Raw genomic sequence first — 19,474 nt, 5'->3', positions numbered from 1 at the left:
TTGGATAAACAATGTTATTGGTTAGGGCTCTTCCACAGGCTGATGGTGTATTTTAAGGACATTTGGCATGTCTCCAATGACTCTCACCAACTTGTACAGATGCACCATAGAAAGCATACTATCAGGATGATTCACATCTTGATTTTGCAACTAATCTGTCCAAGAGTTGTAGATGCAGATAATCAGTCTCGCAAACTAGCCTCCTCCCTCCATTGACTCCATCTACACTTCGCACCTCCTTTGGAAAGCAGCCAACAAAATCAAGGACCACCTATGCCTCGGTCATTCCCACTTCTTCCCTTTCCTGTCGGGCAGAAGATACAAAAGCTTGAAAGTATGCAACATCAATTTTTTTTTAAAGATTCAGCTTCTTCCCTGCTGTTATTAAACTTTTGAACAGACCTCTCACAAGCTAAGGGTGTAGCCCCAATCTCCCAATGTACCTCTTTGCAAACCTGGACTTGTTTTGATCTGCACTTTACACTGTACCTTGGTACACGTATCAATAAACTAAACTAACTAACTTTCTCCGTAGCTGCAACACTATTTCTGCATGTTCTTTATTTTCTCCTTGCTCCGCCAGTTGTCCTTGTATAAGGGTTATTGTGTTCACATATGGTATGATTTAGCTGGACAGTTGGACCAGGACAAAGCAGCTTTTCACTGTAGCTCGGTACAAGATGACAGTGAAACACTGACAATACGCCAATAATATAGTAGCTAGTAGAACGAGGTGAGGGAAGGATCGGGCAAGAGCTGACAAGTGAGAGGTGGATCCAAGTAAGGAGGGGATGAGTCGGGTGTGGGAGAGATGGTCGGAGATGGTCACCAAGGTCATAAATGGAACACACAAAAGGGTGCGATTGGTGGAATCTGATGAATGTTGAGCCACTGCCAAATAGCCAGGGAACGGTAGTAAGGTGGCAGAATCAAAGTGGCTGAATGGACGTTATCTGTTTCTGTGATTCTCAACTTCCATGAAGTGCTTGTTACATGAGTTGGAAACACAACATAGGCCTGCTTTAACCGTCACAAATGTCAGCAAAGTCATTGTTAAAGTGTGGCAAATGGGTTAAAACATGTCTTGATCCAGTTATTTCAAGGGTTTTGCTGTTGTCCGGTTTAAGTGAGGCAAAAAATTGAAAGATGCTCCATGTGTATTCATTCTCCATGTATTATTTTTAGATCCTGCAGATCCTACAGAAAGTTCACTGAGTAATTTGGCTTTCGAAATGTTATGAGGAATCACCTGTCAAGCATCGCTCCTAACTCTTGATTTCACTGACAATATTCAGGAGACGGTATGGCATTTGATCTAATATATTCCTAAAAATTAGACCAATCATCTGTGTGGGATTATTTTGAGTGGGGTATCTTTTATGATTGTATCCATTATTATCAGTGTGATGAATGGAACATTTCACTGGGTGGTCATCTTGTTGTGTATGATGGCTCAGCCTGAGAATGACTCTTCTAATAACCTCAAACGACTGAAAAGGCAAGTGCAGTAGCTTTAGCGATGCCGATTGTGGATAAACACTCCTCTCAAATTTATTTTGTTTCAGTGCACCAGATCCCTTGATGAAAGCATTCACTTCCCTCCCACATCCCCTGCAGGAATCTCCTGCTGGCTTAAGTCCTGATCATCATCTTTCTCTAGGCTGTCTTTGAACTTCAGTTGGCTTGCTGCTATAATAATTTGATGAATAAGATTTTAGTAGTGACACCACAATGTTACAGTGAAAATGTTACAGCACACCGTTGTACACATTATAGTAGATCATTTTACACATCATTCTGCAATGTGTATCATATGGTGCGCCTCACTACAGGTTAATAACCAGTGGGCATGTTATGGTAGTTAGCATTGGGGAGGAGAAGTTAATTATTTACTGCAACAATTTGTTGTGATCTGAGACACTGCCTGGATGAGTGACTGAAGCAGTGCCTCACAGATCACACCAAACTGCTGCATTTGATTAAAACATTTGATTAAAATTTAAAGAAGAAAATAAAATAAATGATAGATGGAGAATGTGCTGCAGATCTGGACCAATTGATAGTAAAGAACCAGACGGAGCATGCGTGGTATGATAGCCAATATTTCTGTAGTCTTATCAAAGGCCTATCAACGATTCTCCTGAGCTCAATGCAGACAGAACAATTTAGACTGGTTAGTTCTGAGTTTGACTTTCTGCCCAAGTAGCTTAGTTTAGTCCAGTCCAGTTTAATTTAGTTAGGGTTATTGTCATGAGTACGCAGACACAGTGACATTTTTTTTGATGTAATGATTAAGTGTTTAGAATAAGATTGTGTCCCAGGGATATCGACATTTAACCTTCTTCAAGCACCACCACCACACCCAGTCCCTCAATGGTCCATTAACACTGAAGCTGAAATAGCAGCACATTTTCCTGCATGGTAAATAGCAGAGGAGTGTCCAAGTTTTCCATTCCTCGAAAAGCACCTGATCATTCAGTTTCACTTCAAAGAACTGACAACCAAAAGCAGTTTCCTAAATATATATATATATATCTATTACTAAATCTCTGATCTTGACCGCTTTTGGCCCACTGTGCTGCGATTTCCGACAGAACGCCACCACATACGGCCGTCATTTTTGGCCACCTTGCTCAGAGCCCCTCTCCGCCTTACGGGTGTGGAGGATTTTTCCCATCGATGAAAAATCAGAGAGATATTAATGTGTTTTAAAAAATCACCATTCCCTCTGCTGCCCCTGCTGGAGGGAGGGGGAGGGATTATAAAACCAGGAAGTGGTGTGCCTCACTTAGTCTCTGCAAGATGGATGAAGACAAGGATCACGTCTCTCTGAATAACACTGAACAAATGTCTACACAACTGTGAGTACCCTTAATGTGGTTTGAAAATGAAAATATGGTTTGTTTGAAGTAAAAACGCACTGCCTGCAAATAGTTGTTTGGGTGCTTTGGCTTGAAGTTGAAAGGCACTACTTACTGCAAATGGTGGCTTGGGAGCTTTGGCTTGAGGATGAAAGGCACTACTTACTGCAAATGGTGGCTTGGGTGCTTTGCTTGAGGTTGAAAGGCACTACTTACTGCTAATGGTGGCTTGGGTGCTTTGGCTTGAAGTTGAAAGGCACTACTTACTGCAAATGATGGCTTGGGTGATTTGGCTTGAAGTTGAAAGGCACTTCTTACTGCAAATGGTGGCTTGGGTGCTTTGGCTTGAAGTTGAATTGCACTATTTACTGCAAATGGTGGCTTGGGAGCTTTGGTTTAAAGTTGAAAGGCACTACTTACTGCAAATGGTGGCTTGGGAGCTTTGGCTTGAAGTTAAAAAAAATCACCATTCTATCTGCTGCACCTGCTGGAGGGAGGGGGAGGGACGATAAAACCAGGAAGTGGTGTCCCTCACTCAGTCTCTACAAGATGGATGAAGCCAAGGGTCACGTCTCTATGAGCTCTGAATAACACTGAACAAATGTCTACACAACTGTGAGTACCCTTAATGTGGTTTGAAAATGAAAATATGGTTTGTTTGAAGTAAAAAGGCACTGCCTGCAAATGGTTGTTTGGGTGCTTTGGCTTGAAGTTGAAAGGCACTATTTACTACAAATGGTGGCTTGGGAGCTTTGGTTTAAAGTTGAAAGGCACTACTTACTGCAAATAGTGGCCTGGGAGCTTTAGCTTGAAGTTGAAAGGAACTATTTACTGCAAATGGTGGATTGGGTGTATTGCCTTGAAGTTGAAAGGCACTAATTACTGCAAATGGTGGCAGGTGATTTGGCTTGAAGTTGAAAGGCACTAATTACTGCAAATGGTGGCTTGGGTGCTTTGGCTTGAAGTTGAAAGGCACTACTTACTGCAAATGGTGGCATGAAGTTGAAAGGCACTACTTCCTGCAAATGGTGGCTTGGGAGCTTAGGCTTGAAGTTGAAAGGCACTACTTACTGCAAATGGTCGCTTGGGAGTTTTGCTTGAAGTTGAAAGGCACTACTTACTGCACATGGTGGCTTGGGTGCTTTGGCTTGAAGTTGAAAGGCACTACTTACTGCAAATGGCAGCTTGGGTGCTTTGGCTTGAAGTTAAAAGGCACTACTGCAAATGCACTTACTTCCTGTTTGCACTGTATATTGATTTAAGATAAAATGCTACCACTTACGGCTGTGATTTTTGGCCATCTTACTCAGTCCCCCCTCCGCTGAGCAGGTGCAGATAATTCTTCCCATCACTGAAAAATAAAAGTGTTATTAGTGTTTAAAAAATGTTGAGAATCTCTCTCCTGTCAATCACGCCCTGAAAGCCTCATCTTTTCCGGTGGGAGGGGGAGGGGTTATAAAACCCGGAAGTGTGGGTGTGGCTCAGTCTCTGCATGATGGGGGAGGAAGAGGTCATGACTCTGTCTGAGCTGTGAATCAACTGAACACACATTTCACTTGCACTTATGTGCAATGTGACAAATAAACCGTATTGTATTGTATTGTATTGTATTGTATGTCCACTGAACTGTGAATTTAGTGTTTTGTGTGGTTTTATGGTGGTTTCACCCTGCATGAAATGGTATGAAACTGCACTTGAATTTGGTGGCCATGGATTCAGCTTGAAGTGGTATGAAACAGCACTTGAATTCGGTGGCCTTGCACCCTACTCAAAGTATCAAAGGTATCAAAGGTATTTTATTGGTCACATTCACATACAGGTGTAATGAAGTGAAATGCTTTTTGCCATTTTGCAGCACGCACAAAAAGAATACAGACATAATACCAATGAGAGTCTTAAACACATCCTCCCACCATGAGGGAAGGCACAAAGTCCAGTCCCCAACCCCAGTTCACCCATAGTCAGGCCTATTGAGGCCTCCACATTTGCCTCTACGGAGGCCCGATGTTCCTGGCCGTTCTCGCCGAGTGGTGGTGCTCCGGTGTCGGGAGAGTCCTCACAGCAGCCTGGAAACCCTGGAACGGCCGCCTCCGTACTGGAGGCCGCGGCTTCCAAAGCCGACAAGGCCGCGACGGTTGGAGCTCCACAACTGGCGATCTCATCTAGAGATCCCAGGCTCCCGATGTTAAGTTCAGCGCCGCCGCCCGCAGCTGGTTGCTCCACAGTCCCGCAGCTCCGCGATGTTTTACCCGGCGGTCTCAGCTCACCGGAGCTCCAGCGCGGCGACCCAGGCAAGGCATCGCCCGCACCACGATAGCGCTCCAGCGCTGTGCCGCCGCCGAAGCCGAGGTTCTGGGCGGTCCGTGACAGGAAACGCCGCTCCAGGCCCGCTGGTAGGCCGCGAGGACGGGTAGAAGCTGCAGCCCGGAGAAAAGCTGCCTCTCCGACCAGGTAGGGACCCTGAAAGGCAGTTGCCCCCCCCCCCCCCCCCCCACCCCCCACACAAAAAAGTCTAGACCTCCAAACAAAACACTTTAACTAACTAAAAATAAAAATAAAACGGTGAAAAGACAGACAACTGCTGGCAGGGCAGCCGCGCACAGGACAGCGCCCCCTCATAGTGGTAAGAAACTGCACTTGAATTTGGTGGCCTTGCACCCTGCTTGAAATGGTAGGAACATGGATTTGAATTTGGTGGCCTTGCACCCTGCTTGAAATGGAATTTCAAGGAATAGTCATGAGTCAACTGCCAGCCCACCAGCCATGAGACTCGTGGGGGCGGGAGTATATATATATATACTCCCGCCCCCACGAGTCTCGGGCAGAAGGGGCCCGTCAGCCTGGGAAGGCAGTCCATCTAGGAGAGGGAAAACTCTGATTTAAAACCTCCGCTGCCTTGTGGCCATATCCAGTCATGGAAAAGGCTCCAGGAGGAAACCTCAAGAAAATCCGGAGTCGGAGCCCCTAAGGCAGTTGGTCGTTGTCTACAACCTCGCTCTGGCAGCTCCTGCGACGGCGCTGGTGCCAAACTGTAATGGTCCTGCTGTTCCTTTGGATCGATCAGCGACATGGAGAGGGGGGACGTGCTGCAGGGGCAACAGCCTGTCCTCCATATGATATCGCCCAGGCTTGCATCCGACCAGGATGCATCACCCATGGTCAGTCATGACATATATATCCCGACCATATATATCCCGACCATATATATATGTATATATATATGTGTATATATGTATGTATATATATATATATATATATATATATATATATATATATATATATATATATATATATATATAGATATATATATATATATAATATATATATATATATATATATATATATATATATATATGGTCGGGATATATATGTATATATATACTGGAAGTTTGATACATTTTGATACATTTATCAACATTTTGCATTGTAAGGAAAGGATATGTGGATAGTGCAGAAAAACATTGCCAATAAACCTTTGTTCAAAGAACTATGGATAGATCAAAGACTGGCTATAGGCAACAGTAGTGATAAACTGAATTCCAGAGCTAATTGGGTCACTAGCCAAACTATTCCAGTAGAAGAAGACACCCTTTACCTGTCTGGAGTTACTGTTCAGACGTTCATGTTCAGAAAAGCGAGTTGGCTGTTGGAGATCATCTGGACATCACCCTCAGCCCAACTATCTTCACCTGCTCCATCAATAAATTTCCCTCCATCATGTTGGAAGCTGGCTGTTCCCTTCGAAACAACAGTTCATAGAAACATAGAAACATAGAAAATAGGTGCAGGAGTAGGCCATTCGGACCTTCAAGCCTGCACCGCCATTCAATATGATCATGGCTGATCATCCAACTCAGTATCCTGTACCTGCCTTCTCTCCATACCCCCTGATCCCTTTAGCCACAAGGGCCACATCTAACTCCCTCTTAAATATAGCCAATGAACTGGCCTCAACTACCTTCTGTGGCAGAGAGTTCCAGAGATTCACCACTCTCTGTGTGAAAAATATTTTTCTCATCTCGGTCCTAAAATATTTTTTCCCTTATCCTTAAAATGTGACCCCTTGTTCTGGACTTCCCCAATATCGGGAACAAACTTCCTGCATCTAGCCTGTCCAACCCCTTAAGAATATTGTAAGTTTCTATAAGATCCCCCCTCAATCTTCTAAATTCTAGCGAGTACAAGCCGAGTCTATCCAGTCTTTCTTCATATGAAAGTCCTGACATCCCAGGAATCAGTCTGGTGAACCTTCTCTGTACCTTCTTTGTTGATCTGAAAATAAATCAGCTCAATCCTGTGTCCAGTTAGGTCTGGACAAGTCCTGACCATGAGCTGAAAACTGGCAAGGAACGCCCATGTCACATACCTGCAAGGCCAGCCGATGATGAAATCCAACAATAGAGAGCTTAGCCATTTTGACATTCAACAGCAGTCCCATCACAGTGCCTCCCATGATTAATATTCTGGAAGTCCTCACTTACCAGAATCAACTGGACCAGCCATATGAAAATTAGATCGTAGAGCAAGTCGGTGAGGGACTTGCCTCTTCACGTCCCAAGTCAGGGGTGTGACGGCATCATCTCTGTGTCCCTCTCATTATCACCTCTTCCCCAGCCAATAATGGGCCATTACGGGCTGGGGAAGGTCACCTGTTGCCGGCCTTGATTGATTCTCGCCTTTTCCTGCCTCCAGACCCCACCCTTCCCCCATCCACTTTCAGTCTGAAGAAGGGTTCCAACACGAAACGTCACCCATCGTTTTTCTCCAGAGATGCTGCCTGACCCGCTGAGATATTCCAGCATTTTGTGTCTATCTTCTTGTGATGGAGTACTCTCCATTGTCCTGGATGAGTGCGGGTCCAATAACTCCAAAGAAGCTGAGTATAATCCAGGACAAAGCAGCCTGCTTGTTTAACATTGCACTAAACCTTTCCCCCACCTCCGGAGCACAGTCGCTGCAGTGTATACCATCAGCAGCATGTACTGCATTTACTAACCTCGGCTACTCTGATACTACCTCCCACACCTGCAGCCCCTGCTACCATGAAAGGTGCTGCTAATATCTCACCACCTCAACACTGTTATCAGGACTGTTGTCCAGAACTGGGAAGCAGCAGCAGCTTCACCATGGTTCTTTCTCAAGCCACTACAATTCTGTAGGATGCAAATCACGTGGAAGTGATCAAACGGGTTGTCATTTGTGCGCTCAGCCCCATCCACCACCTCTCCATAGCATGCAACACAGGGCATATGATGGATCAGGTTCCTGCACATTTACTGTGAATCAATGAGGTTCCTAGACCTTACCTGGACAATTCTTCCTACTGTACAACTTTTGTCAGTAACAAGCTGAAATTCCAAAACTCCTCAAACGCCTCGATTAGGATCTTCAAAGACAGAAGCAAAGCCCTGTAAATCATTAGCAGGCTGGCAGCGACTCTGGAAAGTTGGTGACACAGGAGACAGCAGATACCAGTATGTTGTTGAATGTTCTATCAAACTTCTGCAGGCGTACAGCAGAGTATACTGACTGGTTGCATCAGAGCCTGGTTTAGTAAGACAAACACCCAGGAATGAAGGAGGCTGTGGAAGGGGTAGAAATTGCCCAGTCCATCATGGGAACTGACCTCCCCTCCATCGAAGGGATCTACAGGAGGGCTACCACAAAAAGGAAGCTAATATCATCAAAGACCCACACCACCCTCGCCACAGTCTCACCTGCTACTACCATTGGCTCCATGAGCCTGAGAACCATGACCTCCAGGTTCAAGAACATCTTTTCCCCAGCAACTATCAGGCTCTTAAAAACTGCACAACACCAACCCAAAACGTCACTCATTCCAGCTATCCAGAGATGCTACCTGTCCCGCTGAGTTACTCCACCATTTTGTGTCTATCTTTGGTTCAAACCAGCATCTGCAGTTCCTTCCAACCACAACCCTATCTCAGCCACAATGATTTAAAGGCCTGTCCCACTGCACGAGGTAATTCAAGAGCTCTCCCAAGTTAAAAAAATCAAACTCGTGGTAAGCACATAGAATGTGCGTAGCGGGTACGTCGGAGCTCGGGACATCTCCTAGCGGATCGTAACGCTAACAGCAGGTACTCGGGTAACGCGGTAAACTCGTGAAGACTTGTGAAGATTTTTCAACATGTTGAAACATGTTGAAAAATGTCCACGAGAGCCCCGAGTAACTACGAGTGGCTATTACCGTAATTCTCCGAGTTTGAATCGGGAAACTCGGGAGAACTCTTGAATTAGCTCGTACAGTGGGACATGCCCTTTACTATGAACTTTGTAGGAAAGGTCTCGACCCATTCCTTCTCTCCTGAGATGCTGCCTGTCTACTATGAATTTTCATTTGATTTCACTACATACTTCAGTTTTTCACTAGTATTCTGGTTACCTGGTGTAACTTGTGATTGCATATTTATATGTTTGCTTCTGTGTGCAGCAGGAACTCACTGTTCCATTGCCGATGCGTTTGACAATTAAACTGTCTTGCCTCTTGTTCTTGAGCACAAAACAAGGTGCTGGAGGAGTTTGGACAAGCACTCCTAATAGGATCTTGAACACCAATCTGCATCCTTTATCTTGCACTAAATGTTATTCACATTATTCCCTTTATCATGTATCTGTACACTGTGGATGGTTCGATTGCAATCATGTATGGTCTTTCTGCTGACTGGTTAGCACGCAACAAATGCTTTTCTGTAGACGTGACAAGAAACTAAACTCAAACTCATCTCTTGCAGGCCACTTCAGTGTCCATGACTTTCCCCACATCTCCCACACAGATAAATAAACTTCTTTCTTTGGCTTCCATTGAAATTACAAAGTTATGTCACATTCATGCTGAAAGCCAGGAAGCTACAAGTAACCTCCTGCTGAGGCTGACCTTTAATTTGACGATACGGTTATCCAACAGGTGCTGGAGGATCATAAGCAGACTGTCTTCCATATGTACTTGAAGGTCCAGACAAAATATTCACAGAAAATATGCTACTGTTTTGATGACTTCCTTTAGGACAATCTGGTGGATTTAAAGCCCCGAAAGGGGATATAAATATTTTATATCACAAATGCCTCTTTTTACCAAAACCACTGTCATTGAGACAAATACAGAGCAGCTCATCCTGTTCATAAAGTCAGAGAACCGCACGAGTTACCGCATAGATACAGACCCTTCAGCCCATTACCAACAAGCACCTTTTTTGTCTTCACTAATCCCATTTTTAAATTTTGCTCCATGTTCTCATAAACGTCCCCCCAGATTCTCCCACGCTGTCCGTTCTCAGAGCAATTGACAGTGACCAATTAAACCAACGACCTGCACGTTTTTGGCATGCGGGGACGAAGCCCAAACGATCACGGGGAGAACATCAACAATCCACACAGATGGCACTGGAGGACAGGATTGAACCCGGTCTCTGGAGCAGTAAGCCTGCAGCTTTTTTCTAGCGTGTGCTACTGTTGCTGCCCATCTCCAGTGGGAATTGGCAATGTAGGACTTTAGGGGTTGAAAGGGGTGAGGTTTCCCCAGTGGGTAAAATGGTGTGGATGAGAATTCAATCTTTCCTGTGTGCTGTTGATTTTGGCATGCCTATTTATTTCGACGGCATCACTGTTTGGGAATGGGTCTCACTGAAACTGGAAATTACCTCACTTTGGGCTCGCCTCCAAACAAAAAATGTGATGCTTGGTGGAGGCATTAGTCATATGAGATATTTATATCCCCCTCAACCCCTATCCACCTGTTTTAGGGTCTTCAATCCACCGGATTGCCCTAAAGGTAGTCATCAGTGGTAGCTTTTTTTCTGTGAATATTTTGTCTAGACCTTCAAGTACATGTGGAAGACAGCCTTGCTTGAAATCCTCCTGCACCAGTTGGATAACTTTATCATTGAATTAAAGGTCAGTCCCAGCAGGAGGTTACTTGCAGCTTCCTGGCTTCCAGCATGAGCTTGACATAACTTTGTCATTTCAAGGGAAGCCAAAGAGAGAAGTTTCTGAGCTCACACTTGGCTGATTTGACAAACAAGTGTAGTTTATATTAGAAATACAACACCGAAACAGGCCCTTAGGCCCACCGAGTCTGCACCGACCAGCGATCCCTGCACATTAACACCATCCTACACACACTGGGGACAAGTTTACATTCATACCAAGCCAATTAACTTACAAACCTGTATAACCATATAACCATATAACAATTACAGCACGGAAACAGGCCATCTCGACCCTTCTAGTCCATGCCGAACACGTATTTTCCCCTAGTCCCATATACCTGCGCTCAGACCATAACCCTCCATTCCTTTCCCGTCCATATAACTATCCAATTTATTTTTAAATGATAAAAACGAACCTGCCTCCACCACCTTCACTAGAAGCTCATTCCACACAGCCACCACTCTCTGAGTAAAGAAGTTCCCCCTCATGTTACCCCTAAACTTCTGTCCCTTAATTCTCAAGTCATGTCCCCTTGTTTGAATCTTCCCTACTCTCAGTGGGAAAAGCTTATCCACGTCAACTCTGTCTATCCCTATCATCATTTTAAAGACCTCTATCAAGTCCCCCCTTAACCTTCTGCGCTCCAAAGAATAAAGCCCTAACTTGTTCAACCTTTCTCTGTAACTTAGTTGCTGAAACCCAGGCAACATTCTAGTAAATCTCCTCTGTACTCTCTCTATTTTGTTGACATCCTTCCTATAATTAGGCGACCAAAATTGTACCCCATACTCCAGAATTGGCCTCACCAATGCCTTGTACAATTTTAACATTACATCCCAACTTCTATACTCAATGCTCTGATTTATAAAGGCCAGCACACCAAAAGCTTTCTTTACCACCCAACTACATGAGATTCCACTTTCAGGGAACTGTGCACAGTTATTCCCAGATCCCTCTGTTCACCTGCATTCTTCAATTCCCTACCATTTACCATGTACGTCCTATTTTGATTTGTCCTGTCAAGATGTAGCACCTCACACTTATCAGCATTAAACTCCATCTGCCATCTTTCAGCCCACTCTTCCAACTGGCATAAATCTCTCTGTAGACTTTGAAAATCTACTTCATTATCCACAACCCCACCTATCTTAGTATCATCTGCATATTTACTAATCCAATTTACCACACCATCATCCAGATTATTGATGTACATGACAAACAACAGTGGACCCAACACAGATCCCTGTGGCACCCCACTAGTCACTGGCCTCCAACCTGACAAACAACCATCCACCATTACTCTCTGGCATCTCCCATTCAGCCACTGTTGAATCCATCTTGCTACTCCACCATTAATACCCAGCCTTTGAACCTTCTTAACCAACCTTCCATGAGGAACCTTGTCAAAGGCCTTACTGAAGTCCATATATACAACATCCATTGCTTTACCCTCATCAACTCCTGTATGTCTTTGGAGTGTGGGAGGAAACCGAAGATCTCAGAGAAAACCCACGCAGATCACGGGGAGAATGTCCAAACTCCGTACAGACAGCACCCGTAGTCAGGATCGAACCTGGGTCTCTGGTGCTGTTAGACAGCAACTCTACTGCTGCACCACCGTGCCTCCCTTGATAATCATTCTGTGATTATCACATCTAATTACACCAGGAAAATCACTCCTCCAGTGTGCAGCTGGTTGTCTGACATGGAGGGGAAAGATGCTGAAAGTGCCTAGCTCTGACACTTGTACTCAATGCTTCGAAGTGCATTTTAAACTTACATCCATCTTAATCGGTAAGAGAGTGACACCCAGACAGGGAGCTTTGGAGAAAGATTCTGTTTTGTGATCTATTTCCAGAACCTTTACAGAAATTTGTCACTTCCTAAAGGTGTCAAGTTCTTTGATAAAAACTTTTGAGCTGTCTGATACTTGTTTGTACTCGTGCTTTGCAACTGATTCTCTCCAAGGTGAGGAAGCTGCCTTGACATTAAACCTAAAAGCTTTCTGTTAGTAATCTTCAATGAGACACTTTATCTCAGAGCCAGAAATAAATCTCTTCTCGTGGCTTTCAACTCTCGAAATACAGTGGGAAGGAACAGTGTTACGATCAGTGTGTGCCATTTTGAAGTTTTATGTCCACACCTGGATTGTCTGGGTTTCTGTCAGAGGTCACCTGACATCATCCTTTTACAGTGAGTTGGTTCCTGTGCCTTGTACAGCCATCATTGAATTAATGCACAACCCTGAAACAAAGCTCAGGCTATCAACAGCTCACAGACATTATGTCCTTGAGTATCATACTGGATCAAGCATCTGTTCTTTGTGCAATGGGAACTTGAATCATCATAAGCATTTGGAGTCATAGAGTCATAGACTGATACAGTATGGAAACAGGCCCTTCAGCCCAACTTGCCCACACCGGCCAACATGTCACAGCTACACTAGTGCCACCTGCCTGCATTTTGTCCATATCTCCAAACTTGTCCTATCCATGTACCTGTCTAACTGCTTCTTAAACATTGGGATAGTTCCATCCTCAACTACCTCATGTGGTAGCTTGTTCCATACACCCACCACCCTTTGTGTGACAAATGTACCCCTCAGATTCTTATTAAATCTTTTCCCCTTCACCTTAAGCCTACGTCCTCTGGTTCTCGATTCACCTACTCCGGGCAAGAGACTCTGTGCATTTACTCGATCTATTTCTCTCATGATTTTGTATACCTCTATAAGATCTCCTCTCATCCACCTGCGCTCCATGGATTAGAGATCCAACCTACTCAACCTCTCCCTATAACTCACACCCTCTAATCCTGGCAAAATCCACCTAAATCTAATCCTCTCATAATTATATGCACAAGTATTTGAAATATACATAGGAAGTGGATTGTAGTCAGAAATAGTAAGATTAAACGAGAACTTACCAGTTTGAAGTTTGATCGTTATTTTATGAGGAGTAACGTTGAGGGAATACGTGAAGAACCCCGCCAGGACGCATGCGTGTCATTCTTCAAAGCAGCGGTATGAAATCACAGATAACTGTAATGACTAAACATAGTAAGATTAGAGAAGAGATGCCAGTTGAGTATATGATCAAGGGTGGGAGCGGAGGGCACGTATTCCCTCAAAGTTACTCCTCATAAAATAACGATCAAACTTCAAACTGGTAAGTTCTCGTTTAATCTTACTATTTTACTTCGGAGTCACGTGAGTGACTACGTGAAGATTTTAAAGCTCTGTGATTTCATGCCGTGGAAACGAGTCCATGCATCACATCTGGCTTGATTATGGGGAGAATAGTGTTAACATAATTAGATATCAATACGATATAGAAACAACTGAAAATTATTAACTCCAAATCATAGCCCCTATTTATGGGTAAAATCATATTACAGAACTTAAAAGTGTTTCTGCAAAGGTTCCAGGTTCAATGACTGGTTTATTGTAAAATCGTTGGAAAGTTCTCTCCGTTGACCATCCTGCTGTCTTGAGGATTTGGTCCATTGGAACATCCAACTGCATTGCTGCTGATAGAAACATAGAAACATAGAAATTAGGTGCAGGAGTAGGCCATTCGGCCCTTCGAGCCTGCACCGCCATTCAATATGATCATGGCTGATCATCCAACTCAATATCCCGTACCTGCCTTCTCTCCATACCCAGGCTGATGTAGCTGCAGCCCTGGTGGAGTGAGATTTTAAAATGTTAGTGTCTACTCCAGCCTTTATTAGGACCTGTTTTAGCCATCTTGAGATGGTCTGGGCTGTCACTTTTTTGTGTGGCTGTTTGTAGCTGATTAAAAGTGCCATTTCTTTGCCTCTGATGATCCTTGTATATTCCTTATATAATAGTAGGTGAGTTACTATACAGAGACGATCATCCGTCGGGTAGGCCCTGAAATCTATTTTTAGCCCCGCTGACCCCTGTCTGTTCTGTTTGACTAATTCATGGATATGAAAAGTCAAGTTCCCAGATGAAATAGTCAAGTTGTCCAGCCTTAGTTTTTGTAGTGACTGGACCCTTTGTGCCTGTGACCAAGGCCATCAGCATAACCGTTTTCATTGTTAGTTTCTGTAGGGACAGAGCTGTAGGTGGAGACCAGTTTCTCAACATGGTCGGTACAAAGCTCACATCCCAAATTTGGGTGTACCTGGTTCTCGGGGGATTAGTATTGATAATGCCCCTCATGAGTTTGGTTACCAGGGGGTGTGTCCCTACAGAATGCCGCTCTGTTCCTTGCCACAATGTATGTTGATAGAGCACTTCTGGTGCAGTTGATGGCACTGTAGCTGAGCCCCTCATCGTAATGAAGGCTAGCCAGAAATTCCAGAACAGACGGGATGTTGATTGATCTGTGGTTGAGGTTGTTGTTGTGACAGTACTTTCCCCATTTCTTGATGTACACCAAGTACTGTTTTTTGGTGGACTGTCTGTGGGCCGATGCAATCATATCAACTGTTCGGTCCAGTCAGTCCCAGGTGTAGTAGAGGTGCTTTCAAACTCTACAAATTAATAGGTTTGTGTAATTATGACATGGGTGACTTTCCTTAGTTACTGGATGGACCAGTAAATTAGGTCTATGATGGATGGTGATACATAGGTTCTAATACCATGTCTACTATCACCGGGAACCATGGTTGAGTAGGCCAATCGGATACTATCAAAATACCAGACGCAGAGTCTTGCTGTATTTTCCTTAATACCCGACTGATGAGGCAGAAAGGAGGGAATGCATAAATAAACAATTTCCCCCAATGCATCGAAAATGCATCTGTTGCCGCTGCCCCAGGGTCTGGTTCCCATGAAACATAATTTGATAACTGGTGATTGAGCCTGGATGCGAAAAGATCGATATCTGGTGTTCCATACCGTGCTGTAATTTCAGCAAATACATTTTTATCCAACATCCATTCAGTGTTTTCATTGAATTTGCGTGACCTGGTGTCTGCCACTAAATTTAGTTTACCTGGTAAGTAGGTAGCTGATATCCAAATATCTCTCTGGATACACCATTGCCAAATTGTGTTGGCCAGATTGTCACATGATGTCGATTTGTTTCCACCCATATGGTTGATATATGCTACCACGGTGGTGTTGTCAATTTGTAGTCTAATATGCTGGTGATTTAACCCAGAACAATATGAATTAAGGCCATGGAATGCACTTAACATTTCCAGATAGTTGATGCCCAGTATTTGTAATAATGATGCCTCCTGTGCATTCCATCTCCCTCCACAGCTGGAGATGGAATTGGTAGCACCCCAACCAAGTGCACTGGCATCAGTTTGTAGTACCATAGACGGGTTGCTGATAATTATTGGATTGGAACAATACCTGATGTTATGGTCCCACCATTTTAGTTCCATAATGGCCTCTGTTGGTAGCATCATTGGTCTGTCAAAATGGCCACATTAATTTTGAGTGCTCTTATTTTTGCTCTCTGTAAATTTCGATAGTGTAAAGGTCCGAATTGTGTGGCTAGAAATGCAGCCACTATCTTCCCAATTATTCTAGCTACCAGTCTAATGGATGGTTTGGTGATGTCAAAGATTTCGCTACAAGCCTCTATTAAGGCTGTAACCTTTTCTTTCGGCAAAGTCACTGACATGAGAACTGAGTTACTGGTGAACCCCAGATAATCCATTTTTGCTGAAGGCGTTAATTTAGATTTAACTGGATGGATGATAAACCCCAGTTTTTCAAACAGTTGGCTGTTACCGCTATTTTAGCCAATTCCAAAGTTTTGCCAACAATAAGTATGTCATCTAGATATGCCATTACCATGTGTTTTTGTTTCCGCAGTAACGCTAGGGCTGGTTTCAAAATTTTTGTGAACAGCCTGGGGGCTGATGTTAGATCATTAGGTAGTGCCCTGTATTGCCATGAGCTGACCCATCCAGTAGAATTTTAAATAATATCTGTGGTCACCTCTTATGGGTACTGTATAGTAAGCATCTTTTAAATCGATGCTTGCCATGTAGTAGCCTTCGGAAATTAATTGCTTAGCAGTAACAAAGGTTTCCATCTTGAAATGAATATATTGTACAAAGGTATTCAAAGTAGTCAAATCGATGATGATGCGGCAACCACCATCTTTCTTGTTTTTTATAAAGATGTTGGACACGAATTCCTGTGATTCGTGTTGGGTTTTCTCAATTACCCCTTTTTTATAAAGCCGCTGTAGTTCAGCATGTGCTTTAGATTTTTCTATGCCTGTGAGCACGAACATTCGGTTCGGTACATGCTGAACTGGAGGGTTATGTTTTTGTATAAATTCTATGGTATAACCCTGGATACTGCTTAGAATATAAGTGTCGGTAGTTAACTTATTCCATGCATCCAAATAATATCGTAATCTCCCACCAACTTCCATGCTCTCTTTAATTCTTAAGGAACCAGACCCACCTACCTCCATGGTTACCAGTGGTAGGTGTGTTATTTCCTTCGGCATCCACCGCAGGACGTTGAGGCGCCGTTGTCTGGGTACTGTAGTTGCGTTGGTGTTGAGAGCTTGTGCATTTTCCAGGAAGGTCGGCCTGGGCCATGCCCTAAAAAAGACCGATGTTGGGTGTTCCTGGTTTGTGCATCTTCTCCAGATTGTCTTGGCCGACTGGTGGTTGCGTAGGGGTGATGTTTTTGGCCGTAGTAGCTTTTGGATGCTGCTTTTATGAGCCCCAGGGTTTTCGCCTCTTCGTCCAGTGCTTTGACTTGTTTTGATAAATCCCCTCCAAATAGTAGCATTGATGGTTTGGAGGTTCCAGGTTTGCAGAGGCCTGCAAATTTGGGGTCTAAAGCCGGTTGGATAGCACTTTTCCTAATATTGTTTAACTCGTATTGTGAGTTGCAGAGTAAAGCCAGTGCATCTTGGTGGTCTTGGGTCATGTTTGGCTCATTCAATGTAAGGGCAAAAGCCGTAATTCCTGCTGTTAAGCCTTTTAGGACTTTCTGTATTTTTAAGTCCCTGGTTCTAATTGATGCCCCGACATGTTTCCAGATGCACTGGTTTACACTGGGAACATTTAGCGACTTGCAGTTCCCTGGTGGTAAGTGTCGTGCCATGGTGTCCGATAATGCCTGTCCCTGTAGTTGGTTAAAAGACATGTAGTCAATGCTTGCCGCTATTTTCGGCTCCAAGTTTTGGCCAGTTTGTTCAGGTTGGATAAACTGGGACACCATATCCAACATATTTTCTTTCACCCCAGGCATACTAGGGGTATGTTGATCACTCCCCTCTTGAGGGTCAGCCCAGAATTGATCCTCCGTGCTCCCCTCTGATGAGGGGGAAACACTGTGCAGCCCCACAAGGGGTACTGCTGTGGGGCTTATTGACTGCCCACTGTGGCTAGCCTCCATCTCCCGGAGCCTGCCACTTTGGAGTATTTCCTCCAGCAGCCACTCCAACTGGCTCTTATGCTCTCGGGCATAGGCCACTCGTGGCTGCTCCTGATCCTGCAGCCGCTCCAACCGGCCCCAATGCTCACGGGCACTGACCGCTCGCGGCTGCTCCTGTTCCCCCAGCGGGCTCCAACCAGCTCCAATGCTCATGGGCACTGGCCGCTAGCGGCTGCTCCTGATCCTGCAGCCGCTCCAACCGGCTCCAATGCTCACGGGCACTGGCCGCTCGCGGCTGCTCAAAGTCAGACTCATCGGAGTCTGCCAATCGGTCCGTTTTTTGCTTCGCTTTCCCGCCCGGCTGAGGTGTAGGTTTGGCCGGTGCGGGAGCGAAGTCGGGCACAGCTGTTCCCATTTCGGGAGATTGGCGTGCCGTCGGCTGCTGCTGCTGCTGGCTTCCCGCAACTCCGCGGTTCTCCCCCGCCAGCTTTTTCGCAGCCTTCCTTCTGGTGGGTCTGTCCATGCTTCCACCTGAAAAATAAGTGGGAAGAACGCAGAGTCTCCTTACCTGCTGTTCCCGGCTTTTAATTCTGCCGCTAAGGGGAACGTCGTTCCCCCTGCTGTGACTCGTTGCAATGCGTGTAGCGATATGACACGCATGCGTCCTGGCGGGGTTCTTCACGTAGTCACTCACGTGACTCCGAAGTAAAATCTCTAGTTAAATGGCACAAATCCAGACATTCAGGCAACCGAGACATGAATACAGGTTATAAAAAGTCTTGCATCACACGACACTGACAAATTGGAAGGCAGACGTATCATTTCCATGTGTAGAAAGGAACTGCAGATGGTGCTTTATACTGAGGATAGACACAAAGTGCTAGAGTAACTCAGTGGGTCAGGCAGTATTTTTTGGAGAAAAAGGATGGGTGACGTTTTGGGATGGGGCCCTTCTTCAGATTAAAAGTAGAGGGGAGGGAACTGGAGGTAAGTAAAGGCCCGCTGAGTTACTCCAGCACTTTGTGTGTGTCATTTCCATTGCTGGACTCTGCTCTGGCAGGATAGTCTAAGTTGCATGAGGGATCAAATACCATGTGTCTGATGTTACAATTTTGAGCATCACGATCTAATCAACTGACGTGCACTTTTTTCTCATACTTCTCATTATTTCTTAGGAAGGAGGCAATTGTTTAAAGGAGATGGGCAAGACATGTTTTCAAAAATACAGAGCAATCCTTTCATTCACATTGCTTCCTACCCTATTTACTGGAAGAAATCCATCTTAGTCTTTGAGCTTCTCTGTCAAGTACCATTAAAATAAAACTATTTA

The sequence above is a fragment of the Amblyraja radiata genome, chromosome 5 (assembly GCF_010909765.2).
Source record: "Amblyraja radiata isolate CabotCenter1 chromosome 5, sAmbRad1.1.pri, whole genome shotgun sequence".
Lineage (NCBI taxonomy): Eukaryota > Metazoa > Chordata > Chondrichthyes > Rajiformes > Rajidae > Amblyraja > Amblyraja radiata.
This window is presented reverse-complemented; position numbering follows the sequence as displayed.